The following is a 20,247-nucleotide window of genomic DNA, read 5'->3' as shown; positions in this document are numbered from 1 at the left end:
CTAAATTCCCAAAATACCGATCATTACAGCTAGTTCGGTTAAAAATTGCAGCTAAAATTCTCAAAATACCGAACATCGGGAGATTCCGTTATATGGGGGCTATACCAAAACATGGACCTATGTGGACGATGTTCTTTTTGAGATGTTTTATGACCACTGAGAACTTTAAATGTCAAATTACAGCTAGTTCGGTTAAAAATTGTAGCTAAAATTCTCAAAATACCGAAAATCGGGAGGTACGGTTATATGGGGGCTATACCAAAACATGGACCTATGTTGACGATGTTTGGTGGAGATGTTTCATGACCACTGAGAACCTCAAATGGCAAATTACAGCTAGTTTGGTTAAAAATTGTAGCTAAAATTTTCAAAATACCGAAAATCGGGAGGTACCGATATATGGGGGCTAAACCAAAACATGGACCTATATTGACGATGTTTCGTGGAGATGTTTCATGACCACTGAGAACCTCAAATGTCAAATTACAGCTAATTCGGTTAAAAATTGTAACTAAAATTCTCAAAATACCGAAAATCGGGAGGTAAGGTTATAAGGGGGCCATACCAAAACATGGACCTATGTTGACGATGTTTGGTGGAGATGTTTCATGACCACTGAGAACCTCAAATGTCAAATTGCAGATAGTTCGGTCACAAATTGTGGCTAAAATTCTCAAAATACCGAAAATCGGGAGGTACCGATATATGGGGGCTATACCAAAGAGTGGACCGATATAGCCCATCTTCGAACTTGACCTGCCTATGGAAAAAAGACCCTCGGGTGCAAAATTTCAGCACTCTATCTCAATTATTGCGGACGCTAGGGTGATTACAACAGACGGACAGACGGACAGACGGACATGGCTAGATCGTCTTAGAATTTTATCCTGATCAAGAATATATATACTTTATAGGGTCGCAAATGATTAGTTCGATGTGTTACAAACGGAATGACAAACTTAATATACCCTCCATACTATGGTGGAGGGTATAAAAAGTTCAAAACACATGAACGATTCAATAAATGATTCGTTTGGTGCTTGAAAACATCAACCGTAGTATGTTCCAAGTATGTTGACGTTAGCTGATAGAGTTTTTAAGCAATCAAATGTGTGTGTGTCTTAGTGTGACATTGATTATTTCGCACAGCAAATGTTTGCCAAAAAATCTTTTTGTTTCGGTGGTGAATGAAACAACTCGGTTTTCGTATTTTTGCATTGAAAAGTTTGTGGTTTTGTTTTGAGAGCGAAACGATTCAGACTTTGTGTGATTGGTACGGGAATTGTTTTGTTTCTTTCTTTTTATAGAACAAGAATTGAGCCCCAGGTGGGCTTATGGGTACTTTACACGATATGTTATTTTACATATGTGCTGTCACTTTGCATATACATTTTGTATATAAAAAGTGACAACCCATATGTAAAACAAGTAAAAAAGTATTAGTCGGCTTTGCCGACAGAGATATCCCCTCAGCCTGTATATATTGAGACATTTTTTTTCCAAAAACGTATGTATTTATGGGTTTTTAAAATTTTTGGGAATTTGAACCGACAAAAATGTTCATTAGGATTAGAGATCAAAAGTTTTGCGGAGGGGATACTAAAAGGAATGTGGTGAAACTTGGACATTGACCATTATGGAAGTGGATCTCCAGCCACTACATATGGTGCCAAAGGGGTTTTTTACACCTTTCGGGATGTTTGCTCATTAAGTATGGACTTGTCCCTGAAAAAACGTTTACCATCGTAATTGAGGCAGCGAATACAAGTTGCTTCAACAAAAATCAAAGTGATTCGATAGCAGGTCTTAAAGTGAACTTATCCGAAGTTTTGTGTGGGAGGTACCGGATGGAGTGGACAAATATAGTCCATATTTGAACCTGATCTATATCTAGTAGATATATTAGGATGTGTAAAGTATAGACCAATTCGGCCACTCCCTTCAAGAGTTACCGTATGAACAAATTTTCCGAACATTTTTGAACTTTTGTGGGGGAAGTACCTGAAGGAGTGGACCGATATGGCTTATCTTCAAACTTAAACTATGTTTGGACAAAATAGTACTAAGGAAAAATTTTGGACCGAATCGGCAGATCCGTTCTAGAGTTATCTTGCGCTCCATCCACCACACATGGTATCATAGGGGTTTTTTTTGCAACTTTCAGTCTATTTTCGCAGGAAGTATGGACTTGCCCCTAATGAAACTTGTACCGTCGCATGGAGGGCAGTGAATACATGTTGCTGAAACAAAAATCAGAGCGATTCGGGAGATGGCCCTAAACTAAACTTTTCCGAAATTTTTTGTGGGAGGTACCCGAAGGTGTGGGCCGATTAAGTCTTTATTGAAACATTATCTAAGTCTAGTACACATTTTATGATGGGCAAAGTATGGACCAAATCGGTTACTCGAGAATTTTCCGAACCTTTTCGAACATTTTCTAAAACCATTATTTCGATGAGGCACATTTTGTGTATATACCCTCGTTAGCATAAATGCTGAGGGTATAAAAACATATCGTGTAAAGTACCCATTAGTGTCCAACTGTATAATGCCATATTTTGATGAATCAAAATGAGATGACAACACATACATATGTACTTTTTAGGTTATGTCATGGCACAGTAATACAGGTACAACGGCAAAAACAGCTGATCATCAAATTAGTTGTCAAAATGCATTATTGTGAATAAAATCACATACAAAAGGTAAATGGCAGAATTATTGTTATTGATTCTTATTCCACCATGGGTTATGTTATACAAAAAACATAACCAGGTGTGATAGCAAAAATCATAAGATGTATGTGATATGACAATTTTGTTGTACATATGAATTTACATGTGAATATACAAGCTACATAACATACGTAAAAAACAGATGATCTAATGCAGCCATGCACGCGCCTTTACGAAAACGTTAAACACAACTCTCTTTCCCATACAATTAGCAAGAATAGCATGCTCTTCGTGTGCATCTCTGATCTAATGGCAACTTAAGAAAATAAAGCTCTCTGACTTGGCACGTGTTATCGTAAACATATCGCCATTAAATTGCATATTTGAGGTTTTTAGATCAAATGACAAATATTTTGATATCTATATTATGTGGAGAGTCTAATATTTTTATAATTATATTGAAAACAATATATTATTTTAAAATAATACGTTCCTTCCTTCTTAACATTAAACCCCCATTCTGTTTATTGCAAATATCATTATAGAGTGTGCTGTAATAGGCATTTAAAAATGCCAATATTTAATTGTCCGTACTTCCTCTAATAACAAAAAACTTATATATATGTTCGTGTATGCATGTGTATGCTTTCGTTGTTAGACTGTGGCGTGAACTTATCGCAATAATAATGACAATAGTGGAAAAAGTTCTGGGTGAATCATTATTTTGCACTTTGGGAAAACAACGAAAAAAACGTTCGAATTTTGATTGCAGATAAAATAATGAGTTTTATATTGTACAGTACACTCCTAATAATTAATATATATTATAATTTTACAACTACAAAACAAACAAATGAAATTGTTGTAAAATAAACAATGAGTTTACTCCTTTTTATTTTACAACAATTTCATTTGTTTGTTTTGTAGTTGTTGCAAGCTTCGTTCCCGTACTTTTTAATAGTAAAATTCGTAAAAGAGAGAACTGTAAAAAATTTTTTCTCACACAAAATTTTTTTGAAATAGTTCGGGAACGGAGAAATGGAAAATACGTCAAAAAAACTTGAACACATGGCAAAGTCGGCGTATCAGCCAATCAAACGCCGGCAACCATGTTACTATTTTTTACACGCTCAAATTTGTCTAGTAAAAAATTTTTTAAAGAGAGCGCCATTCAGCGTCTTTTTTGTTTAAAGAGAAGTGAACATTTGACAAGATTTTTGTGTACGGGAACGGTTTTTCGGGTTAAATGTGTAAAAGTCGTAAAAATTGTAAAAACTTTTTAGTTCTGGAATAAAACTACAATTACAAAAGAAATTTTAACAACTTTTGAATCGATAAAAGTTACAGAATAACTATACAGGAAAGGTTTAATATAAAACCTTGATGCAAATTGTTCAGTGGTTTTCTATTCATAAACGTAAATTGTTCGATTTAATTTAACCACAGTCGATATCTGGACTCGATTGTATTCTATAAATATGATCGGTCAGCTATGAGTTTCTCTTAGTACAAACACATACATACATATGTATGTACATATGTTTACCACGAACAAACCAAAGGGACAAGGAGAACTTTAATTCTTTAAAAATGGTTATAAATTTATTGTTTATTTATTTTGTTTGCAAAAGATTATGATGTCTCGTAAAATTTACTACGCTATACATATTTTTAAACAAATAAATATCTACGAAATTTCCACATTGACAGAATGTAATATTTATACGTTTATAATACGTCATGCACAAAGTATGCGTTTAGCAATATTTATTGTGCATACGATTTCAATGAGTAACTCATGGTAGTGGGAAATTTCAAGTTACAGCAAATGTCCTAGGTCAATATAGCAAAACCACAAATTAATATAGCGGCATGACTGTATGTACTGTTTAAAATCCCTTAATCGTCTTTTCAAGTTTTTAAAGACGATTTTGCCTATTCTTTCAAATAGTTTTTGGGTTCTTACAGTCTGTAAAACGTTCTTATATATTTTTTAATTTAAATCCACTTTTTGATCATCTAATTTATATTTTCAATATTTTCCTTTGAATTCCAAGTTGAAATTATGGCGAAGTTTTTGTTTACACGCAGAGAAAAAACTATGTTTGATCCAACAATATTCCAAGAGCAAAATATGTATTGTTAACATATTGTTGGATTCCTCATGTAGTATTATAAATCCAAAAATAGTTTGTGTCAACTGAACAATATTTCTCTCTTTTCTTCGAAAATTTGTTTCTCTTCTCTCGATATTCTATGCCGTGTTGAAAAAACAATTTTGGTGAGTTGTGGGTGTGTTTGTATGACATGCTGCCTTTACCTTTGTTTTTGTGTGTATGTACTTGTGAGACTCTTGTTTTTATTTGTTTCTGTTTTGTTTCATTCTTCTTTCCTTTTCATGTTTGTTATGGTGTTTAATTATTCCTTATGTTGTGGTGGGTTCTTGTGGCTTTTTGTTTGTCTTTGTTGTCAGCCAATGCAGCAAACCATGTATTGTGTTCATCAATGATTGCAATATTATACGCGACATTTATATCCAAGTTATGCGAAAAGTGTATATGAGAAGTATATGCACTCAAATCAAAAATTTCTGGGCTGGTTTTCTGTATTGACAATACTTTTTGTAAACAAAATTAGATTATGATAGTTCCTACAATCGGTATTGTTAACGATTTTAACAATATTGCGGAAATTCGAAAGTTGTTTTTGTTTTCTATGTTTGGAACAAAAGATGGAATTTTTGGATTTGGATTACAATGTTTGAACAAAACAAATACATTTTTGGAACCAAAACATATATTTTTGTTCCAACAAAAGCGAAAAATATTTTTTCTGTGCGTGTAGTTACTAACATTTTGGTGTATAAATAAACACATTTTATGTTCAATCTACACAAGTTTTAAGACTTTATAATATATTTTATTATTTTTTTCTATATTTGCAGATAAATTCCATGGAATGCTTTCTATATAATAAATTAGAACAAAAAAGGGAATTTGGCTTGGCTCAGAGTGATATTCACATTTTACAAAAAATTGAATAAAAACTCAAAGAAACTTTAAATCAGGTAAATCACTTTATTTTTTTTTTTTGTATAGAAAACTGTGTTAGAAGAGTATAGCATATTTTAGGGCAGGATATACTAATCGATCAAATTCATTTATCGATCCATGTACATTAAGGCTATAATAAAAAATACCACGCCAGCATCATTTTTAGGTCGATTCGATAAAAAAAGGTCCCTCACCGAAAGTGAATACTAAAAGCCTTTCGATAATTTTTATAAAGACAATTTTTGAATTTAGTTTCTTTTGAACAAACATTTATTTAAGTTAAAGTAACATCGCGATTTGAAGAAAATTATTTATCACTCTTATGTAGAATGCTCCGACATTGAAGATTATATTTAATTTCAATAAAAAAACTTGTTTAAGAATGCTTTTCTGCCCTAATTGAAAAAATAAAATATGGCAAACATGCATACAATCGGTGCGGGAACCTTTTTAACGTTAGATAAAATTTGTCCATTTTCTTACTTAGTTAGATGGCTCTTATTCTAAACAGAACGTCTTGCTCTATAAGCCGAACTAAGAATATATTTCCAAACGCTCCGATCTTTTTCTTTACTTCTCCAATTTTGGATGCCATGTTTTGTGATATATTCTTCAACATGGTCTTTCCATCGGAGTTTTGGCCTGGTGGGGCATTATTATTCATCCTACTGACGTGGCCCAGCCAACGCAATCGTTGTAGTTCGATACGTTTTACTATATCGATGTCGGTCCGCTGATATAGCTCGTGGTTCATACGACGTCGGTATTCACAGTCAAAGAATTTTTCGAAGAATTTTTCCCTGTTACGGCTCGTGGTGATCGACCTATCATGTCTATGTCATCTGCGTAGGCCATTAACATTATATCTTTATTGTAAATTGTGCTGTTTTTTTATCTCTGACCGTATATATGTATACTCGTATTCGAATCTCGTATGACATTTTTCAGTAAGATGTTAAATAGGTCACACTATTGACCTGACCTTGTCAGAAACCTCGTTTTGTATTAAAATGCTCCGAGATGTTTTTTTTTCCAATTTTACTGCTGATTTTGTGTCAGTCAATGTAATCCTCCAATGTAATCAGACATGGCTTGGAACACCTTTGCTCTAATTGGGCTGTCGAAGGCGGCCTTATAGTCGACGAACAGGTGGTATGTGTCGATCTCCAGTATTTGGCGCAATGTGAAGATTTGGTCAATTGCCGATTTCTCCTTTCTTATGTACGGGGCATAGTAAGCTAAGGTTCCAATCGTTGGGTATGCATTCTTCTTCTGTCAAATTTCGCTAATTAACTGATGCATACTCCTTATTACTCCCGTCAGCTCCTGCTGCATTATTGCTTTTAACCCGTTTAATTGCTGTCATGACCTAGGTTTGGCTAGGTGGTAGGCATTCAACGTCGTCGTTTGCGATTTATTCTGGGGTATCTTCATCTCCACCCATATTCGATACTAAGAGCTTCATAAAGTGCTCCTTCAAGATCCTCAGTACGTTATTTGTATCAGTTACCAGATTCTCTTCATTATCTTTGAAGGAGAATGTGCCTGCTCCATATCCTTCAGTCTGGTGTTTTACACTCTGGTATAATTTTCGGACTTCATTCTGACTCCTGGACATCTCTGATTCTCACGCTCACGCTTTTCTTGCTCCTTCTTTTTTCTCTTAAAACATTCTTCTCCTCTTCTCCCGATAATTTTCCTTCGCGCTTCGTGTTGCTACTGACTGCAGGACTGCTCTGCATGCCGCGTTCTTCTCTTCAGTAGCTTTACGTGGTTTTTGGTACCCTAGTATAGATTTTGCGGCAGTTTGGAGAGAGTGGGCTATTCTCTGCCACTGCGCTTCCAAATTATCAGGACAAGGAGTGTCTTCCAGCATACGGGTCAGTTGAGCGGAGTAAGCTTATGCTATTTGTTGCGATTGCAGCTTCTCGAAATTCAGCTTCCGTCCTGTGTTAGATCGCACTTTTGCCGCAACATTAAGACGAGTGCGTACCTTGACTGCTACAAAGAAATGGTCCGAATTGATGTTCGCACCTCGAATCGATCGGACATCTAACACACTGGACGAGTGTCTTCCGTCTATTACAACATGATCAATCTGGTTTCTTGTTTTCCCCTCAGTGGGTATCAAAGTAGCCTTGTGTATGTCGAGGTGTTGGAACCGCGTTAGGACGTTCAATGTGTAGAGTCGATTACCACGGCCCTTGGTGATTTATTTTTCTTCGTTATTCATAGTAAATATTTTTTTGCAATATTTTTTTCTTTTTATGTACTTTAGAGTAACGCGGGTACATACACTTTGGTACGATCACAAAAGACGTGTTTCAGACAATTTGAAGTCGATTTGGTCCCGTCCGTCCATCTGGTTTGCTGGTACACAGTATACATACATATATCTCGATCGGGTCAACCGATACGGTCCAAACATTGAACCTCTTCATATTTTGTACACACAAAGATTATGTTTGAAGTCATAGCAGCCCACTCTTTTGGGTATCTCCTCAATAAAAATGTTTGCTTAAATTTTATCCTCGCGGATATCTTTTGTTTTGTTTCACATTAAGGTAGTTTTAACTCAAAGGAAAAAAATCGAAGTCGGATTTTTTGAGCGGCAACCCCCTAAAGTGTTTAGTTTTGTTCGATTTTAAGATTGACAAAGTTTGAGCACAATTTGAGCACTTGCCACTGGGGCTTCGAAATTTCCATAGTAATTTGTATGGGGCCAAAGGCGAATTTTCATGAAATCGCTCTACAAACGATGAAAAAAGTTTACCAGTTACCATGGAAACTTTGTGTCCCCAGGGGCGCGTGCTTACATATTCCGATTGTGCTCAAACTTTGGCAATCTTAAAATTTAAGAAAACTAATTCGATTTTCAATACCACCCTATTGGACATATTCCAGTATAAGGATGAACCGATTCGGTTCAAATTTTGACTTTCGTAATATTTTGCCCAAACTTAGTTTAAGTTCGAAGATGAGCTACATCGGTCCACTCCTTCCGGTACCTCCCCCACACAAGTTCGAACATGTTCGGAAAGTTTGTGCGCACGATTACTCCTGAAGGGAGTGACCGATTTGGTCCATACTTTGTATAGCGTAAACTTTCTACCAGAGTAATATGAGGTTCCAATATGGTCTCAATAGGTCCACTCCGTCGGGTACCTGCCACACAAAATTTGGGAGAAGTTCAGTTTAGGGCCATCTCTCGAATCGCTTTTTTGTTTTAACAACTTGTATTCACTGCCCTCTATACGACGGTACATGTTTCATCAAGGGCAATTTCTTACTTCCTGAGAAAATAGCACGAAAGTTGCAAAAAACCCCTATGACACCGTGTGAGGTGGTTGGAGCGCAAGATAACTCTTGAACGGATCTGCCGATTCGGTCCAAAATATGGCCTTAGTAACATTTTGTCCAAACATAGTTTAAGTTTGAAGATAAGCCACTCCTTCAGGTGCCTCCCCCACAAAAGTTCAAAAATTTTCAGAAAAATTGTTCGTACGGTAACTCTGGAAGTGAGTGGCCGAATTGGTCTACACTTTACACATCCTAATATATCTACCAGATAAAGATCAGGTTCAAATCTGGACTATATTTGTCAACTCCATCCGGTACCTCCCACACAAAATTTCGGATAAGTTCACTTTAAGACCTGCTCTCGAATCACTTTGATTTTTGTTGAAGCAACTTGCATTAGCTGCCTCAACTACGATGGTAAAAGTTTTTTACGGGCAAGTCCATACTTCTTGAGCAAACAGCCCGAATAGTGTAAAAACCCCCTATGGCACCATATGTTGTGGCTGGAGATCTACTTCCATAACGGTCAATGTCGATCCATTCCTTTTAGTATCTCTTCCGCAAAACTTTTGATCTTTAATCCTTATCAACATTTTTGTCGGTTCAAACGCCCAAAAGTTTTAAAACCACCTAAATACATACGTATTTTGGGAAAAAAAATTGTTTCAATATACACAGGCTGAGGGTATATCTCTGTCGGCGAAGCCGACTGATATTTTTTACTCGTTTTTCTTGTTTCTTTTTGGATTTTTCTCATTTATGTAGATCGCTGTTTCTGAATCCGCCAAAACTTCCCAGGTGTAATCGGTTTTCATTTAAAGTTAGTTAAAGGTCACTAAGCATGACATTGTTTTATAAATAGGCGATACAGTCAGTGAGTACATTGTTTCAATTTGAACTTCTATATCTCAAAAATGGTAAAACCTACCATTAATGCCAATCTTGTAGAGAATTTTCACAGCTACCACATTGTCTTAAATCCCATTTCAATAACACTTGCGGTTTCCAAGCAAAATCGTAAAAAGCTAAAAACCCTAAAAATGTGAACTTTGACCGCGATTTTTTTGGAAATCCCTCTGGCGATTTTTTTTGTTTTTTTGAATTTTCTCATCTATGAACATTGTAGTTTCAGAATCTGCAAAACCTTCCCAGGTGTAAGCACCTTTCATTTAAAGTTTGTTAAAGCGCACTGTGTAGCCTTTGCTAACTTGCTTAATATTAATATTACAAATCTCTTTTTAAATTTTCAAAATTTCGTTTTTATTGGTTACCAATTAGTTTTCGACTTGAAAATGTTTTAGAAACATTTCAAAATGACATCTTAAAATTAACTTAAAAACTATTTTATCCTAGACTCTTCCCACTCTTCCTCTTTTAAAATTTCAAACGGCGACGTGAAGATTGCATTGTAACACTGGGGAGAGTTCCGATTTCCCTCTGAGGAATTGTACTTGTTCCACTGGGCAACGATTTCAATTGAGAATCATCAAAAACACGAGAAAAGGATTTCATCAATGGAATTGTTGTTCTGTATAGTGGTTTCAACTGGGCGCCATCCATAATTTCATACAATTTGACGGTATTTTTCTCCAAACTAAACGAAACAGATTTGGATAGACGTTTCTCAGCACTTTTTTTGTTTTGGGGTGGTGTAACTTTCAGGGCTGACTTTAATTTTGGTTCTGGGGTAGTTGGTTCCGATGATGGTGGTGTGGACGATGATGTTGATGAAATGTCTAATGATGATTCCCATTGTTCTTGGACAACTTCGGTGGATTTACGTTTAATTGAAATTTTCTCTCCACTAGAACTCTTTTCGATTTCCGATGTTGTTGTATACACCGAGGTCCTTGATGCTTTCATTGAAGCCTTAATTGTCAGTGTTTGACTAGTTCTATTGTATTTTATATCTTGTTCTTCAGTTTCCGATGTATTTAAGACATTCAGAACTATTTTAACAACTTTTATAAAAACCAATAGAACATCAATAACTGATTTTACAATATTTTCATCTTCCGTTTTGGAAGCTGTGGCTGAGGAGGTGGTGTTAACCAATTTGGTACTCATTTTGGTGTTTACGTTCTCTTGATGTTTCTACGATGAAGTTAGTTGAGTGAATGATGACTTCCTTGCAAACAACATTACAATTTATACTAAACGGACATAAGCAATGTCGGATTTCCCCTGTAATAAACCTTTATCCGCTATCCATATACTCGTACCTGAACACACATCATCGATTAACATTTCAAGTACACGCACTTATATTTCCATTGTTTAATCCGTAGGAAACTTCTAATTGATCCGGGGTATCATAAAAACATAAACATAAATGTTTTCCGTTTTTCCTAAATACCTGGAAATTTGTTTTAACTTTACTTTAGCAGGAATTTTATCCTGAAATGTTGCCAGGTAAATAATGTCACAAAATGATGTCCTTACCACAAAACGGAACTAAAGTTAAAGTCGCGGTATGTGGCGAAGTACTGTTAGATAATAATCTATTTGAATTTTTGTCGACTAAACTGGGTTTCTTTGCAAATAAATCGGGGCTTTTGCCTGTACTTAGAAAATATTCGCAATTAATAAAATTTACAATATTTGTCAGGATTTTTCAATGAATTCATTCAGAAAAGAACATAATAAAAGATATTATTCAGGAATGTTTAGGTCAAAATATAGCATTCATTAGAATAATAACTCATACTTCATACACCAATAAAACAAGAAACGTCTATTGTCTTATATTGCATATAAAATAATAAAATAATATAATTAGAATAAATTAAATTGAATTTAAATTGTGGGGGTTCTGGATTCAAGGAAATTTAAAGCAAATCGAAAACAAGTAAAAAGAATCAGTTTGCTTTGCCGACAGCTAAATATCCTTAGCCTGAATAATCCAACTTAGTTTTAAAGAATAAAAAATATTTTTGTAGCTTACAAAATAAATTTTCCAGTGTAAATGTTTACGCGGTTGTGGTGTACGTATCAAAAGCAGTGGGTCTAATTATACTACTGGCAGAGACAATCAACACAGTTTATCCCAAAAACAAAATAAATAAGCAAAGGCTAAAATTTTGTAGGAAGAAACTAAAGTTAATCGCCATCCTGGCTTTTCAGATGAGATGACTTAAGGCTAACTTAACTAAAATAATTACAGTCGCATAATCGAAATCAAGGTATTTTCCTAAATCCTAAAGAAAACTCGAAGAAAGTCCATTCCCATCTCAGAATATTATCTGACCATCAATAAAATCGAGAGGTTTCTTAATCGCTGGGCGCCCATTTTCACGAAATTACAATTACAATGGTTATATGGACATATGGAATGACCAAAAACTCTTCCTATATAGTGGTCAGGTTCCAATCTCGCCAGTCTGTCTGCTGACTTATATTGCATTCTTCAGTCAGTTTGTTACTATCGTGACCTAGGTATAAAAGAATATACTCAAGGAGTGGCATAACCCAAAGAATGTGTTTTGTGAGTCAGCAATTTCTATTTTGTTTTGTACGACTTCTATTTTATCTTCTGTCAAATTTGCATGTTGATATCTCAACGAGTTACAGCTCATTTATTACGAGTTTGGCATTATTATTATATATCCTCTACATCGGGCCCCTTATGTGTTCCAGTCTAAGGCTTGCCAAGCTATGTTGTCTGGGGATTTACGCAGCGTGTGTCCAATCCATCTGTATTTTTACTACATATTTCTTTTCGATTGGGATTTGGTTGCATCTTCTGTGTAATTCCGAATTTAAGATCCAATTATTAGGCCACCATATATTATTTAAACAAGTGAGCCAAGGATATATTCGGTTCGGGGCCGACTATTTGATACCCTACACCACTACCCCTGTGCATAAGCTTTTGTCTGATCAAATTCAAAATATTAAAATTGGGATAGCTTATCGCCTTTGATCTGAATGTCTTCATTAATACAGGTCAATTTTGTTGAAACGCATTTAAGTGCATTGTCAGTACAACTCAAATAAAAAAATGGAAACGTGGGATGTACGCCAACCATCAATAGGCTTCATTCTCTGTGAGACCCTCACCAACGCCCAAAAATTTCGTGAGGATCCGACCTGTAGTGTGATTTCACAAAAAATAGAAAAAGGGATACATTAACGACTATTGCGATATCCCCGTTGTTTGACCACCTATGACAACCTACTTCACATCGTTGTAAAGGAGATATTTTCTACTTTCCTTGCCAGATTTTGCTTTCTATATATATCTTAGAGAAGAGAGATATTCGCTTTGAAATAAAACGTTGGCCTTTGTCCAAATAGGTTTTTTCACATTCCGACCCCTGAATAATATCCGACCATTGCCAAAATCAATAGTTTTTTTTTCTCTGTAGGACTCCCATTAATTCCCAAAATGTCGTGACGATCCGCGTGATTACATGAAAAAAATGAAAAAATGGGATGTATTAACGACTATTGCGATATCTCCGTTATTTGGCCACCTACGCCAACCTGGTTTACTTCATTGTAATGATGGGATTTTCTACTTTCATAGTCAGACTTTGCTTTTGGAAGGTCCCCAACCAAAGCTGTGATATTCGTCGGCTTTAAAGCACTTTTTCACAAATATTTTATTAACATTTTTATTTACCTCTTATTCTAATTTTGATTTATTAAAAAAAATCTTCACAATTTTTCGTCCGCTTCGAACAAAGAACCGCGAGCAGCTAACACGTTTTTTCTGAGTTTTGTTGTTCTTCTGCTGGAAAAAAACTCAATTTTTGCGGTACGAAAATAAATTTACTACTATTTGTGTTTAATTTCAGGCACATTCTGTTGCAATTGCAGTTTTTGCAACACTTTATGTTTGAAATTAAGCAGTTTGTGTTTAATTTCAAGCATATTCTGTTGAAACTACTGTTTTTGCAATAATTTGTGTTTGAAATTACGCATTTCCATAAATTGCACTACAATTTGTTAATTTTTACACACCGCCTAAAAAATCAACAGAAAATCACAGTGATTCTCTTTGCAATTTTCAACAAATAATTTAGAGTGTACTTTGCGTCACTGTAAAGATGGGATTTTCTACTTTCACAGTCAGACTTTGCTTTTGGATGGTCCCAAACCTGTGATATTTGTCATTATTATTAAAATCACATAAATGAAAAGTTGGGTTCTATTAGCGGCTATTGCCATATCTTCGTTCTTTGAGCTCCTACGACAACCTACGTTACATCGTTGCAAAAGCGATATTTTCTACTTTCATTTTGCTTGTGATATACCCCATATAGAAGAGGATTCGCTTTGAAATAAAATGTTGACTTTTTCTCCAAATAAGTTTTTTGCCCATTCCGACCCCTGAATATTTTCCAACCATCACCAACATCAGTAAAGACTTCTTCCCCTCCGGGACCTTCATCAACACCCAAAATTTAATGACGATCGGATTAAAATTGCGACCTGTAGCGGGATTACAAGGTTTAGATGGACAGACGGACGGACACACATAGCCAGATCGACTCAGGTCGTCGAGACATTCATTTTGGTAGATATACATATGTATGGGTCTACGACCATTATTTCGATGCGTTGCAAATTTTTTGGCCAAAACCAACTTACAATACCCTCCCCACATAGTGGTGTAGGGTATAAATGTGCATTAAGAAACGGTACGGTTAACAAAGCATTGCAATTTATTTGACCCTAGGATACTAGCCATGTTTCACACCCGTATAAAAGTATGGATTTTACGTTGGAGTTTAATATACGAATTTTTGTCGAATTTGATAACTGTCGGGAGCGGCATATTTTCCGCAGTTTAGCAAAGACACCTTTAGCCTTAGCTAGTCTGGCTTCAATGTCGGCCTGTGTGCCAACATCTGGTGGTTCCAAGGTATGTAAAGCTGGTAACATCGTCGATTGCCCTGCCGTCAAGATGGAAGTTGCCAGGGATCATATAATTTAACTTCATCGATTTAGTCTTATTAACATTGATCCGTAGTTCATATTTCTATGCCTTGGTTTGTAAGCTTTTCATATTTTCTGGTGATTTAAGCGGTCAAAAGCCTTTTCAAAGTCGACGAAGACAAATGTAGGGGCTGTTTGAATTCATTAATTTGTTCAATAACTATACAGAGCGACGCAATATGGTCAACCCATGAATATTGTGATCTGAACAGAATCTTTGAGTGGTGTGGATAACGACATGATTCTTATCCAGTTGTTGCAATTTGAGTTTGCGCTTTTTTTGGTACTTTACAAATGTTCCTTGCATCCAATCCCTCGGAAATTTTTCGGTTTGCCATATTAAGAATCTGAGGACGTCTGTGTGGTTTTGCTTTGAACATTTCGGGTACGATGCCATCTGCTCCTGCCGCTTTGCCAGGTTTGCTCTGACGGATAGCTAATTCGAGTTCATTAATACTAGGAATTTGGATGTTAATGCGAGATATTTTAGGAATGTTGGGAAAGCTTACGTCGATGTTATTAGCAGGGGAAGAAAACGGTGGGCTGAAGGCCTCGGTAAAGTTTTCTCTGCAGCGTTTATGTTAATCTTTCGCATCTGTGAGTAAAACTTCAGTTCTATCTTTGATTGGTACAGCCATGTTTCTTTTGTTTTCAATCATGCTCTTTGTACAGTCATAGGGCAATTTTTAATTTCCTGTAGTTGCAGCGACAATTGTTTCAATCCATCTGCGTTTATCGCGTCTGTATAACCGTTTAACACTGGTATCAATTGATGTGTATGCTTGCCTGGCGTTTTGGCATTGTTGGCTTTCCTCCTCTCCTTTCATTAGCTGATCCAGTGCCATTATTTCCCATGATGTGTTAAAATCTGTATATACAAAGCCCACTTTGGCATTAATGTCGCCCATAACAATTTTGACATCTCCGACGGGAGACGCTGCAACACTCCAAATAAGCTGCTATAAAACATATCTTTTTCGATTTGTTCTGTCCCTTCTGTTGGCGTATGGCACTGGACAATTGACATGTTTCGCACCTTGCATTTAAATCTAGCGGTAATTATACGCTCGCTAACGGGGTCCCAACGCATCGCCACCGACGCTACGTTGTGGACTGTTTTTAGGCTCAGTGCTCACCTTCAACCTTGCCGACATGGGAGGCCCTACCAGTAGCTACGCTAACGCCGTTATCGCTTTTAGGTTCATTGCATTTACTAGGCCCCCTCATCGCGTCGATGTGACAGTCCATCGAGGGGTTTGGCATAATTCAACAAAAATGTTTTTTGAAGCACTAAAGGTGTAACACAATTAAATACGACGCTTTTTTTCACGCTCAGTTTCATGTAAAAGATTAAAGGCCAAGTACTACCTAATTCAAACGCTGCCTAATTCATTTCAATTAGGTAGTACTTGGCCTTTTAGTCTTTTATATGAAACTGAGAGTGAATAAGCGGCATATTTAATTGTGTTTCTACCTTAAACCACTTCAAATTATGGATTTTTTGAGATGTGTCACACTTTGAGTAAACGGGCGATATCATCTTCAACTTGGTCTTCATTTCGAAGTTTTAGTGTTCACTTATATCAAACGGCTCGTATTCATATACCCATGGCCTTGCATTCACAAGTACCCATTCTGTTTGGATAAAATATTACGAGACATAAAGTTTGGACCAAATCGGTTGATCCGTTTGAGAGTTATCGTGTATATTAGGCTTATAACTTTTCTGTATTTTTTGCAAATATCGAAAATACCATTGCGTGGTCATGTGGGGAAATGGGAAAATATTAAGAAATGCATTGTCACTTTTACCCTACCGTAAAAAAGTTCCAGCATCGATTGCATTCAAGTTTTCCATTGCAGTTATTTCAATTATTTTTTCATTACGACAGATATCGCAGCAATCTACATAAGTATAATAAAACACTTTCTACAAATGGCGATATTTAATAAAAAAGAGCACAAAAACACCGTTATTTGTCTACCCGTTCCATTATTAGAGTTTTTTGAGGAATTTTAAGGCATTGACCAATTTTTCGCCCAATTGGTGGCAATTGAGGATTTTAGGCCATCAACGAAAATAAACATTTTTTATTTTAGCCGAATAATTGGATAATATTTTGTACTAAAATTGTCTATCATTTTCCAGTATGCAAATAAAATTTAACAAAATATCAAAATGGGTTTAATTTAATTACTTTACTGTATTAATTTTTAATATTATGTTTGATCGTATTTGAATAAAATTATAACACTTAATACGAAAATACTTCCGACATTTTTCATTTCTGTCGAAGGCAAACACATTATGAAGATAGTTGTTGTTGTAACACTACTGCAGTGGCGTTTAGTCCGCCTCCGCTACCTGGTAAGATAATTTAACTCAAGTACATCATCTTTTGTCTTTCCATTGTTTAATATTTGGGAAACTACTAATTTGATCTGGTATCGTAAACATGTTCAAAATTTTCTCCGAAAATTTCTACAAAGTCATAAACTTTTATTGCAGACCATTTGACACTTTCTCGTTATAAAAAACTCGATGCATTTCGCAGAAATTGCAATGTTGTGGCCGGGAAGGTAAAATGTGTTATAAGTATGGCAAAACAGAACAGTAAATCTAAATGATTTAGATTTTTGTCGGGGACACAACTTAAAAGGGTATAATTCCAGTTTGGCATTTGAATAATCTTATGGTACGAGGGCAGGGCAATAATTTAGGGGAAATTAGAGGAATTTGATTGAGAGGGCTTTGTATGATTTAATGCGATTAGATTAGGATTTTTTTTTGTCAAATCCCTGTTCATAGATTCTAAAGTAGAGGTTTAACGTGAAAAGAAAACTCTAAGAAAATCATATAGGGAATTGTAAACAATCTAGGAAAATCTATAGAACAAAACTTTACCATGGAATTCAATCAAGAATCATTTTAGAAATAGTTCATACTTACATACATATGTGTGTATTTACAAAACTAATAATAAAACAATTCTATTGTTTTTTGAGAGAGAGTCATAAGTCGAATTGTGTCAATTTTGAATTCTTGGTTCCTGGTTGTTGGTGGATAAATATGTTCATAGCCTCAATTAGTTTGTTTATATGGGAAATATTGCCAATTCTTTCATATTCATTCCATTTCCAAAAAGTTTAAAATTTTCCTTTCGCGCTACATCAACAATTTTTGGTACAAAGGTTAAGAAAAAATTCCCCAGTACAAATCCGCTCGCGAGCTTTGCTTGTTGCGGAAAAAAGTTATCGCTGTTTTACTTCTACTTTTAAGAAAAAAATATTTTTAACACGCCAAATATTTTAATGGGCACAATTGTTACTAAAAAGTTATCACGAAGGGGTGTCAGTGAGTAGATTGCATAATATTTGTAAAATGTTACTAATAATTCGCAGAATTTACAAAAAATTGACAAAATTTTAAATGTAATCCGACCTTTTTGCAAAATATAGGTTCATTTACCCATCAAAAATTACAAAAAAATAGTTTTAAATCAAAACTTCACGGCGAATCAAACGAGACCAATATTATAATGATCGAAATAATCGTTTGGATATTATAGCCAAAATAAGCACATATTTTTAAGAAATAGTTTTCAAATGCATTTTAGATTTAAAATTATTGGAAAAAAAATCTATAGGAGTACTTCTTTTATTTTTCTTGCGACTACAATCCCATCAGGGTTTCGAAGTCGGAGTCGAGCAATTTTGCTGGAGTCGGAGTCTGAGTCGAAAAAAATAACTCGACTCCAACTCCGGCCAATTTTTTTCTACATTATGGAAATATAACATTAAATTCGGGACACCAGAATAAAAAAATATTTATTTTGTTTTTTTTTTTTCAACAATACTAAACTTGTTTAACTAATAAATTAGTTGTTTTAAAATAATAAAACAACAACAATGGGATTAAGACTATTTTGAAAAAACAAAACAAGCTATCCCAAAAAAAAAAAACGACGCCACCAATGTTCGATTAATTATACCCTATACCACAATGTGGAAAAGGGTATTATAAGTTTGTTTTGGTAAAAATTCATGTAACACCGCGAAATATTCGTCGGAGACCCCCATTGTGGTATACCAATCTTCATATCTCGACGAGAAAAAGCGATTTTGAGATGTGTGTCCGTCCGTCCGTCTGTCCATTATAAATTGTAATCAAACTCCAGGCCGCAGTTATGGACCGATCGTCACGAAATTTTATATGGAGGTCGAGTTGAGACCAGAGTAGATCCCTGTTTTTATTGGTGATGATCGTGAAATATTTAGCGGGTGAAATGGACCAAAAACATAATATTTATCCAATTTTGTAGCGGCTCTGTTGGTCGTAATAAAAGCCCGATCAACGCGAAATTTTAAATAATGTAAGAGTATATGACAAAGAAGAAGCTTGTAATTTGAGATGGCGATCAGATAATATTTAGAGGGTTAAATGGACCACAACGTTTGTGTGAAAATTATGCAAATTTTTAATATACAGCTTATATTTTTATTCCTGTAAGAGACATTCCGGGCAAGTAAGCTATACTTGGAAGAGGAACGCTTGACCTTTCTATTGATGTTAATTGTGTTGGTGTACATGATAAGATAACAGAGTTACAGCCTAATATATCCTGTTATTTATTTGTGGTGTAATCATAAACACGCTAGAGGTCGCAATTATAGCTCAATAATCGCGAAATTTTGCACGAGGTAAGAGTTTAGGTAGATGAAGATACCTACAATTTTGGATGACGATCTGAAATTATTTAGCGGGGGAAATGGACCATGACTTTTGTATGAATAATAAAAATATACATATATTTTTGGTCTATATTTAATTCCTGGAGGGCATATACCGGCCTACATATGGAAAAAACTACTGACTTTTCCCCCTGACGCAAATTGCAATAACTTGTCTGCTAGATAACGAGCCTACTGCCTAATATATAATGGGTTTTGTGTAGATAACCATATTTTCATAGCGTATTAATTGTACACTTTGATTTTTATACATACATTGCAGCATGGGTCGCTTTGCCACCTTTTTTTAAAACGATTCCCCAGCCAGGCAACATCAAATTTTCAAAGGTGGCAAAATACCCTTCAGTAATGTTGGCGACATTTTCTGAGTATTTCAGCCATGTAAAGCTTATCTACAAGTGGTGTCTTAGGACACGCCGTTCGGATTTGGAGATAAGCTGTGGGTCCCATATCAATGAGCGAATATGAATCAGGCTACACTCGCTCATTGATTTGAGAGAAGTCTCCCTTATCCCTTCTGGGAT

General features: G+C 35.4%; 1 protein-coding gene across 16 annotated transcripts in view; it reads left to right on the top strand.

The window, feature by feature from the left end:
• RhoGAP15B (RhoGAP_ARAP and RA_ARAPs domain-containing protein RhoGAP15B) overlaps positions 1-20,247 on the top strand; it is a 115,373-nt gene that overhangs the window by 51,469 nt on the left and 43,657 nt on the right. For all 16 annotated transcript variants that reach the window (XM_073975308.1, XM_073975299.1, XM_073975303.1 and 13 more), the window contains one exon: positions 5,620-5,742. The gene's annotated coding sequence lies outside the window, so the exon portion shown is untranslated. The remainder of the gene's footprint in view (positions 1-5,619; positions 5,743-20,247) is intronic.

The sequence above is a fragment of the Musca autumnalis genome, unplaced genomic scaffold (assembly GCF_047663935.1).
Source record: "Musca autumnalis isolate F117 unplaced genomic scaffold, ASM4766393v1 scaffold_3, whole genome shotgun sequence".
Lineage (NCBI taxonomy): Eukaryota > Metazoa > Arthropoda > Insecta > Diptera > Muscidae > Musca > Musca autumnalis.
Note: the sequence above shows the minus strand (reverse complement) of the source record. Positions and strands in the feature narration are given on the sequence as shown.